The sequence below is a fragment of the Mustelus asterias genome, chromosome 4 (genome assembly GCF_964213995.1).
Source record: "Mustelus asterias chromosome 4, sMusAst1.hap1.1, whole genome shotgun sequence".
NCBI classification, from domain to species: Eukaryota; Metazoa; Chordata; class Chondrichthyes; order Carcharhiniformes; family Triakidae; genus Mustelus; species Mustelus asterias.
The window spans coordinates 125,990,555-126,001,170 of NC_135804.1; the positions used below are offsets into that span (position 1 = coordinate 125,990,555).

General features: G+C 43.7%; 1 protein-coding gene across 2 annotated transcripts in view; it reads right to left on the reverse strand.

The window, feature by feature from the left end:
* LOC144492980 (cysteinyl leukotriene receptor 1-like) overlaps nt 1-10,260 on the reverse strand; it is a 42,212-nt gene extending 31,952 nt beyond the window's left edge. The window contains exon 1 of one of the 2 annotated variants that reach the window (XM_078211719.1): nt 10,035-10,260. The gene's annotated coding sequence lies outside the window, so the exon portion shown is untranslated. Of the gene's footprint in view, nt 1-9,994 lie in introns of both variants that reach the window. The other variant, XM_078211721.1, reaches the window with a different exon arrangement.
* Nucleotides 10,261-10,616: the final 356 nt, after the last annotated feature.

Below are 10,616 nucleotides of genomic sequence, written 5' to 3' on the forward strand. Positions count from 1 at the left end.
CAGGCTCAATTCCGGCCTTGGGTCACTGACTGTGTGGAGTCTGCATGTTTGCCCCGTGTCTGCGTGGGTTTCCTTCGGGTGCTCCGGTTTCTTCCCACAATCCAAAGATGTGCGGGCTAGGTTGATTGGCCATGCTAAATTGCCCCTTAGTGTCAGGGGGATTAGCAGGGAAAATGTGTGGGGTTACAGGAATAGAGCCTGGGTGGGATGCGGTCGGTGCAGACTCAATGGGCCGAATGGCCTCCTTCTGTACTGTAGGGATTCTATGAACTTTGTTTTGTTGCACCTGTGCATTGCCACACATTTTCTCAAAGGGCAGGTCACTGTGAAATTGTTGGAAGCAAGCAAAATGAACTGAGCTTTGGCTATTTTGACCACAGACATGATTCAGCTCTTGTCCTTATGACTGGTTCCAACACTTGTGATTAAACTTGAATCATCCTGTGTCAGAAGAAGAGAATGAAAACAGAAAAATGCTGGAAAAGCTCAGCAGGTCCGGCAGCATCTGTAGAGAGAGAAAATAGAGTTACCGTTTTGAGTCCGTATGACTGACTCAAAATGTTAACTGTATTTTCTCTCTACACAGACATTGCCAGACCTGCCGAACATTTCTGGCATTTTTCCAGTTTTGTTTCAGATTCCAGCGCCTGCAGTATTTTGCTTTCATTTCAGAAAAAGAAGTGCGGATGTTCTGGACAGTGTATAAAGGGACGGAACTTCACACTTTTTGAATCTGTCAAAACAGTGTTATTTATTTGACACATTTGTACATTAAAAGAGTGAGAGGGGATCTCATAGAAACGTATAAAATTCTAACAGGGTTAGACAGGGTAGATTCAGAAAGAATGTTCCCAGTGGTGGAGGAGTCCAGAACTAGGGGGTCATAGTTTGAAAATAAGGGGCAAACTTTCGAGAACTGAAGTGAGAAGAGACTTCGTCACCCAGAGGGTGGTAAAGTGTGGAATTCACTACCACAGAATGTAGTGGAGGGCAAAACGTTGTCTGATTTCAAGAAGAAATTCGATATAGCTCGAGGGGCTAAAGGGGTCAAGGGATGTGGGGGGAAGGAGGGGATCAGGATTTTGAATTCGATGATCAGCCATGATCAAAGTGAATGATGGAGCAGGCTCAAAGGGCTGAATGGCCTACTCCTGCTTCTAGTTTCTATTAAAAGAAGAATCATCCACCATTTGAAATGATTTCCTTCCTGTACTTGCACGCTATCTCTTCGAGGAGAGAAGGTGACTGGCCTCGAGGGCTATATCTCCAAGGCAATTTTGTTAGGTGGTGTGAAAAAATGAGTCAAATATTTCATCTCCTGATTTTACATCCGACTGTACGGAAAGTCATCTCCATTCAATGTGTTCCCTTCAAATAAACTAGACAAATTTGAGGCCTATACTCAAGGCCTAAATTTGAGGCCTATACTTAAGGCCTAAATTTGAGGCCTATACTTAAGTCTTTCAACTCAATGCTCCAATATTCTTACTCAATTATCAAAGGTTTCACAAAGGATAGGACACCATCTTTGGTACATCTTCTTGGCATTTTCAAATTTGTTTGATCTTCCCTCTATTCTGTACCACACTGCTCTGCAGGACTGAAACCAGAGAGGTTTGTATAAAGCACATGAGGTCAAGCATAATTGAGTATAATAAGCACAGAAGTCAGAGTTTAGAGGCAGTCCCACCTTCCATGCTGGTGCTGTTTGGAAGTCAAGAGATTGAAGGTAATTACAGCAACTGCCAGTAATAATGGGCAGAATGTTCCCATCCCACACACCATGGAGAATCATAGCAGGCAGACACGGAGCATGCAAAGATTTGTTTACCTCGGGTGGGATTTTCCAGTCTTGGGGCGAGCGTGGCCGGAAAATCCCACCCAGTGAGTGCACTTCCATGTTCACTAATGAAGAGGGTGACATTGGTGCACTGGTATTGTCACTGGACTAGTAATGCAGAGACGAAGAATAATGTTCTGGGGGCTTGGGTTTGAATCTCACCACGCCAGATCATGAAATTGAATCCAATAAAATCTGGAATTAAAAGTCTAATGATGATCATGAAGCCATTGTTGACGGTCATAAAATCCCATCTGGTTCACTCATGTCCTTTAGAAAAGGAAATCCTTACCTGGTCTCTACATGTGACTCCAGATCCACAGCAATGTAGTTGACTCTCAAATATCCTAGCAAGCCACCCTGTTCAAGGCCACTTAGGCTTGGACAATAAATGTTGGTCCAGCCAATGATGTGCACATCCAATAAATTAAAGTAAAGTAAAGTTTATTTATTAGTCTCAAGTAAGGCTTACATTAACGCTGCAATGAAGTTACTGTGAAATTTCCCTAGTCGCCACACTCCGGCACATGTTCAGGTCAATGCAGCTAACCAGCATGCCTTTCAGACTGTGGGAGGAAACCGGAGCACCCGGAGGAAACCCACGCAGATTCGGGGAGAACGTGCAAACTCCGCACAACAGTGACCTAAGCTGGGAATCGAACCCGGGTCCCTGGCGCTGTGAGGCAGCAGTGCTAAACGCTGTGTCACCGTGCTCAAAAAGTGAGTGGGAGTGAAAATGCTCAAATCTCCAAACGTGCAAATTTTTATGACTCTTCTCTGGATTGAGATGACTAGTGAAATACTGAGTGCAATTTACTGTTGAAGATTTCAAAAGCCCAGTGAATCATAGCACATTCTTGATCAATGGAAGCATATATTAAGGTTCATACAGATGTAGACCAGATGTTGTGCATAGTTATCAAATTGTTTTCTTTGGCCTAGAACAGTATTTTAACACTAACTATTTGGTAAATTTAGGCCATGATGCCAATAAAAAAACAACTATTGGTATGAATACATAATGAAGACTGAATGCCTTCCCTGCCTGCCGGAGCTATTGAAAATAACTTTCCTTAGAATACTGGAAAGTAATTAACAAGTATTCATAGAATCATCGAATCCTTACAGTGCAGAAGGAGGCCATTTGGCCCATCGAGCCAGCACTGACAACAATCCCAGGCCCTATCCCTGTAACCCCAAGTATTTACCCTGCTAGTCCCCCTGACACTAAGGGGCAATTTAGCACGGCCAACCAACTTAACCCCCACATCTTTGGACTGTGGGAGGAAACTGGAGCACCCGGAGGAAACCCATGCAGACAAAGAACAAAGAACAATACAGCACAGGAACAGACCCTTCGGCCCTCCAAGCCCGCACCGCTCCCTGGTCCAAACTAGACCACCCTTTTGTATCCCTCCATTCCCACTCCATTCATGTGGCTATCTAGATAAGTCTTAAACGTTCCCAATGTGTCCGCCTCCACCACCTTGCCTGGCAGCGCATTCCAGGCCCCCACCACCCTCTGTGTAAAATACATCCTTCTGATATCCGTGTTAAACCTCCCCCCCCTCACCTTGAACCTATGACCCCTCGTGAACGTCACCACCGACCTGGGAAAAAGCTTCCCACCGTTCACCCTATCTATGCCTTTCATAATTTTATACACCTCTATTAGGTCACCCCTCATCCTCCGGCTTTCCAGTGAGAACAACCCCAGTTTACCCAATCTCTCCTCATATCTAAGCCCTTCCATACCAGACACAAGGAGAATGTGCAGACTCCACACAGACAGTCATCTGAGGCTTGAATTGAACCTGGCTCTCTGGCGCTGTGAGGCAGCAGTACTAACCACTGTGCCACCGTGCCGCCCAGTATAAATAACAAGCACTTGTAGCTTGCTGTAAATGAAGCATAGGAGCATTTTTACAAAAAGAGAAATAAAATCCAAGAAGAAGAAGCTCCCAATGCAGTCTACCCTACATCAGAGAGACCAAACATAGACTGGGTGACTGCTTTGCCGAACACCTTTGGTCTGACCACAAGCAGAACTCAGACCTTCCTGTTGCTTGCCACTTCAACACACCACCCTGCTCTCCTGCCCACATGTCCGTCCTTGGCCTTTTGCAATGTTCCAGGAAACCCCAATGCAAACTGGAGGAACACATCTCATCTTCTGATTGGGCACTTTACAGCCTTCCGGATGGAACACTGAGTTCAACAACTTCAGAGCATGAACTCTCCCCTCCACCTTCACCCCGTTTCCGTTTAACTCATTTCATTTTGTTTCATCCTATTTATCCATTTTATCATCCTTCTTTCTCACTTCCATTTTTCCACTTTCCATTCCAGCTCTTCTTCTTGCATCTCCCTCCCCCTTTCAGGGCAACTGCCATAATCCTCAGGCAGCCCTTAACAATCTGCACCTCTGTTCTGCCTTTCAACCATTCTAATCACTTAATGGGCACTATTTAGCACTTTTTCAGCCTTCTGTATCCTCATTTACATTCCCTTTGTCCCATTCCACCACCAACCACCCCCCCCCCCCCCCCCCCCGCCACACCCTCATAGTATAAATCTCCAATGATTCTCTTTTCTCTCAGTTCTGACCAGTTCTGATGAAGGGTCATCTGAACTCGAAGCGTTGGCTCTATTCTCTCCCCACAGAGTCTGTCAGACCTGCTGAGATTTTCCAGCATTTTCTGTTTTTGTTGAGGAAGAAGCAGAAATTGCTTGGAATTACTAACACTGGAACTTGGGGGAATATTCTCCTCATTGCTCGGGGAGTTTATAACTGGTTGTTCATCTGAAACTGCTCATCAAGAATCTCCTCTGGACTTAAAAGTTCCACTCTAAAAGTTTTTGCTTCTTCAGTTGTTACAGAGGCAAACAAGGCAGCCAATTTTGACAACAGCAAGTGATTTAAATCACGCTTTGGTCTGTTTTTGAGTTGTTGGCCTAGGCATCTCACTCCAGAGGAAATGAAAAAGGGGTTTAGTTATGAGGAGAGATTGGGTAAACTGGGGTTGTTCTCCCTGGAAAGACGGAGGATGAGGGGAGACTTAATAGAGGTGTATAAAATTATGAAAGGCATAGATAGGGTGAATGGTGGGAAGCTTTTCCCCAGGTCGGTGGTGACGTTCACGAGGGGTCATAGGTTCAAGGTGAAGGGGGGGAGGTTTAACACAGATATCAGACGGACATATTTTACACAGAGGGTGGTGGGGGCCTGGAATGCGCTGCCAGGCAAGGTGGTGGAGGCGGACACACTGGGAACATTTAAGACTTATCTAGACAGCCATATGAACGGAGTGGGAATGGAGGGATACAAAAGAATGGTCTAGTTTGGGCCAGGGAGCGGCACGGGCTTGGAGGGCCGAAGGGCCTGTTCCTGTGCTGTATTGTTCTTTGTTCTTTGGGTTGCTTTAATTGTAATATATTGTGCTCTTCGTTTCCTTGACGCCTTCCTGAGTCACGGGCTTTATTCACTTAATAGTCAACATGAATATGTCAAAACAAAACTGTTTCTTTGATTTCCACTATCTTTTAAAAAAGTTCTGGAAGCTTTATCCGGTGTTAGAGCATTATCACAGTGATGTGATCATGATCACTTCTGTAAGATACAATGGAGGGTGTTTAAGATCCTGAAGCTTACGTGAAGAATTTAGTTGTAGTCAGTTTGGAAACTTCTCATTAAAAATGAGATGAAGCTTAGAAAACAGCCAACGCCATCATTCCGGTCTTTGTTGTCTCTTGTTGGAGATGCTCCAACTGTCTTTAAACTGAGATACGAAACTGAGGACACATCTGCCTCTGCAGGTGCATGTAAAAGATCTCATGCCACTATTTTCAGAACAGCGAGATGTTTAGGCCAACAACTATCCTCAATCAAAAACAGATAAATGTGTGATTTATGTCACTTGAAGTTTTGTGAAAATTGGCTATGCTTGTTTGCCTCCATAACAGGAAAGTCTGATGGGAAAGAAAATATATTGTCTATGAAGCACATTGGCACACCCTGAGGATGTGCTATTCAAATACAACATTTCTGACGAAGAAATGTATTATTTTCAACAATAATTATGATGGCGAGTACTCTTTAAAAGCCTTGAAAAAGGTGCCAAATGCTCACTCATTCAATATCTGCATTTTGCACAATTCTTGTATAAAAATAAACTAATTAATGATCAGCTAAAAGATAGGAATCATTTATTTACTGCCTGACTACGTTATTCTTGCTATACATCTTCCAGGGAACCTTGCTTGTTGACTCTTGCACAATTCCATGCTGAGTCACTTATTTTTATAAACCTAAGTATGCAACGCATTATTTGACCTGATGTTTCACTGCAAACTTTATACTGCGGCAATCTAATCAAATCTTATTTACCTTCTCAAACTTTACATTTTCTTTAATATTTGGCCTGCCCAGCCAGCGGATTTCGATGGAGCAAATTACTCATTTCTCTCATATTTCAATGTTATACTTCACCCAGACGAATGGCCCAAAATGAACAAAGAACTCACTCCACAAGGGTAAATGAGTCGGAATGGCAGGCACATTTATCTTATTCCCCTATCTTTGGAATGTGAATATTGGGGCAAGTTGGATGGGCTGAATGGCTTCTTCCTGTACACTGCATTCAGATCACAATCTAGTATAAGGGTGAATTCCTGTCGTGTGTGTCAGGTTTGAGTTTTTCTGTAGAAATTGTGCATTTGCAGGATGTTTTTTGGGTGCCAAAGGACCAGATCTCATGACTTGCGATCGAGCTTACAGAAAATGATGCTGCCTGAGGTGACAATAGGAGCAAAGGGAGAGGTTTTTAATCAGCATGGCCAGCATGGCCAACGCACCTAACTAGCACGTCTCTCGGACTGTGAGAGGAAACCGCAGCACCCGGAGGAAACCCACAGCACGGGGAGAACATGCAGATGGTAACCCAAGCCAGGAATTGAAACTGGGTCTCTGGTGCTGTGAGACTGTGGACCATACAGCTGAGATGGTTGGAATATACAAAAGCAGCAATTTCTAATTGCTTGCATAAGTTTGAAGCAATTAATTGTAAATTTGTACAAATATTACAGGAAAGTTGTAGAGACCGGTACAAAGGTATGACTTATCCCTGATGTCAGGTCAGATAGATACGCAACCTTGCACGAGTCAGTAAACTAGGAGGGGGAAAATATTAAGAGAGAGAGAAAGAAAGCTTTGACTAGTTTGTAAAAGTCGACAAAATAGGGAATTATCGAGAAATTTAGGCCCAAAGTTTTCGACAGCAAAAGAAACTCCAGGGAAAACTCAGAAACATTTGAAAAGGTTTGAAAAAAGGGAAAGTAATAGATTTAGTACAACAGCTGAACAAGAAAACTCAATTCAAAAAAGAGAAAACAAAACACTCTCTTGTTAAGTGATGAAGACAGCAAGTGGAATAGAAACATGCAGGGTAAAATGCCAATGTAATAAATCCACTGACTGGTCCCAATCTGGAGACTAAGCACAGGTCTAGTTAATAATTAATAAGTACCTAATTTAAACTAATTGCAGAAAGGGCCTTCAAAAGAATCCGAAAATCGACTACTACAAAAACTTGCATTTACAAAGTGTCTTCAACATAGTAAAACACCCCAAGCCACTTCACTGAAGCATTATCGAACAAAATTTGATATTCAGCCACAAAGGGAGATAGTAGGACAAATGGCAAAACACTTGGTCAAAGAGTTAGGTCTCAAAGAGTGTTTTAAGGACAGAGAGAGAGGCAGAGAGGGCTACTGGATGGGTGGTTGAGGTCAGTGGGGGATCTAGGGCTCGAGCAACTGACGGTATAACTGCAAATGTGGAGAGCAGTTAAAATCAGGCCAGAATTGGAGGAATGCAAATATCTCAGAGGGTTGTAGGCTGGAGGAGGTTACAGAAATAGGGAAGGGCGAGGCAAGAGGAATTTGAAAACAAGGGTGACAATTTAAAAATGATCAGGAGCCAGAATAGGTTGTCTAACAGAGGGCTGGATGGGGTAATGGGGCATGGTGCAATTTAAGTCATAAACTTTAACCCTGCTCTGCAAAAATAAGGCAAAATATGAACACAACTGTGAAAAAAATATTGTCACAAAAGAAGTAGATGTAATGCTATTTGAAACAAGAAAGGACGGAAGGCATGGCACGGGGGGGCGGGGGGGGGGGGCACAATGGTTAGCACTGCTGCCTCACAGTGTCAGGGACCCAGCTTCAATTCCTGGCTTCAGGTCACTATCTGTGTGAAGTTTGCACATTCTCCCTGTGTCTGCGTGGGTTTCCTCCGGGTGCTCTGGTTTCCTCCCACAGTCCAAAGATGTGTGGGTTGGGTGGGCTAGTCATGCTAACTTGCTGCTTAGTGTCAGGGAGACAAGCTAGGGTAAATGCCTGGAGTTATGGGGAAAGGGCCTGGGTGGGATTGTGGTTGGTGCAGACTCGATGGGCCAAATGGCCTCCTTCTGCACTGTAGGATTCTATGAGATTCAGTTGGACAGAACAAAGCAAAAGGACAGTGGGCAGAAACAAGTAAGCTTCATGTGCAGGGACTGTACATTGTAGCCACAGCTGGCCAACTCTGGTGGTCCCTGTGAAATTGCAGAGCTGCTCCCAGAGATCGAAAGCTGTTATCTCATTTACTCCATTTCACCTAGGTTAGACACCTTCAAGCAATTGCACACTATTTTGCATGACACGGATTCCTGTGCTGTGAAGCCAGGTAAAAGGCAAATCAGATCATTTCAATTGTTAAGATAGTTCGAGAAGCACTGTAATATTTGTAATCCAGCCAGTCATTTAAAACCACTTCAGAATTTCTTTCAGTAGTTCCAAAAATTCAATTCTGGGTAAGTGCTTCAAGTCTGAGCACAGTACTCTATCTACATTGGTATACTTCTGAGTCAATATTTTGTTGAATTCTCCTGACCTTCCTTTGGTGACATAGAAAATCTGAACCGGAAAAATTCAAGTCAAACTCGCTATGATTAAATCAATGCACGATGCCCACAACCTTTGGCCTTGCCAGAGAACCTCTCCCCCCCCCCCCACCTCCCCCCCCCCCACCCACCCCACCCACTCTGACCTGGGCACATTGTCTTTCTTGCCATCCCTGGGCTAGCTATGTGGGAAAAAAAATCGCACCAGGCTTCCTCACCCTGCTTGCCAATCTGAGGGAGGAAGTGCAAGTGTTAACATTCATTGAACACCAGACTGAGTTTGACTTGCAAATTATTGAAATAGAGATAGAAGCCCCACTGCCAGTTGGCTACAGGAGACTTGGCAACGAACAAGCCAAAATAATATACAGTGTAAGGCAAAATGTGGAGGGAAAACAAACAAACACTGAAGAATAAGGGCCGGATAAAAGAAACGTGAGTGAAGATACACAGACAAAGTGTCACACTGGTGACATTATTCTACCAATTTAATTTCCTGTCATCTTTCCAATGCTGCAGCATTTTTCCAACTCCCTCCTCTTGTAGTATTTTCCCTTCTGCTAAAAGTTCACAGCACTGCACGATAAAGGCCCGAGGAAGTAACTGGGCAACCAGCATCGTATATCTCAACCTGTCGTTGAAAAGTGGTGTGTCAGTGAGGGGCACAATTTGACTCAGTCTTTCGTTTCTCCTCCTATCCTGTGAGGATATTTCTCGTTTTAATTTAATTAAAGATTAGTTATCTTGCGAGAACAAATTCACTGCCAGAACAAATTCACTGCCAGATTAGTCTAATATTACACTAATATCAGCTGTAGAGACATGACAGTGCTCTGTTTATTTCTAGATTACTCACCACAGTCCAAACTGTGGATCTTCCTATGAATTTCGACAGCAACATTTAATGCCCCAAGAGTTAACATTAAAAAAAAGTGTGACTGATCTGGATCATATTTCATCTGCTACAACTTCGTGATTTCCCAGTAGTAAATTTTGAATACAAAATCATCATTCTAAGCTCTGAATACAGGCAAGCACTTGACTTAATGAGCACTGCAAAACATTCGGCTGAAGATTTATGCTTGACGCCTCTGACTCGACAATACCAACTCTGAAGTTTGTAAATGAGAATGACTGCTCAGTTTGCTGAGTTTACACGTTTCAGTTTCAGAGAGAGAGAGAGAGAGATGCATGAAATTCCAGCCCTTACCTTTAAGAGCACAAACACCTTTTCTCCCCGAGCTTCCTACCTTTGTAAACTCTGACTCACTGGATCAGCTTCCTCCTCAGCATTTCCACTTGAAATTGTGGCTGATACGCGGCTGAGAAGAGCTCACCACCCTCTTTCCTGCTTCTTTCTCTTGTTGCTGTGCAATGTGAAGAAAAAGGTGGCGAGGCGAGAGCAGGATAGGATTCCAGTCTGCCTCTCCTTGAAACACACTGCAGCACGTACAGTCAACTGCTCGCCAATATTGCGAGAGAGAGAGAGAGAGAGAAAGAGCCACCCCCACTTTTTGTGTAATTGCGGACAGGATTAACGAAATGTCAGATTGCAGGCACGATTACAAAACAATATTTAAGACAGCCTTCTCAGGGTCACAAAGGCAAGTAAATCATTCATTCCACTATGAAAAGCGCTGCCAACCCCGCCCTCCCATCAATCACACTGATCACAGATTCGCAAACTGGGAGATTTCGATTCAAAGGGATCCCACAAAGCTTATTTGAACGTCGGAGATTTATCTCACGTCTTATACATTACTCGCCCTATGCTGAATTATCAAGACCTTTATTTCTGTTGCTGATTGTAACAACACATATTTCTGCAAAGA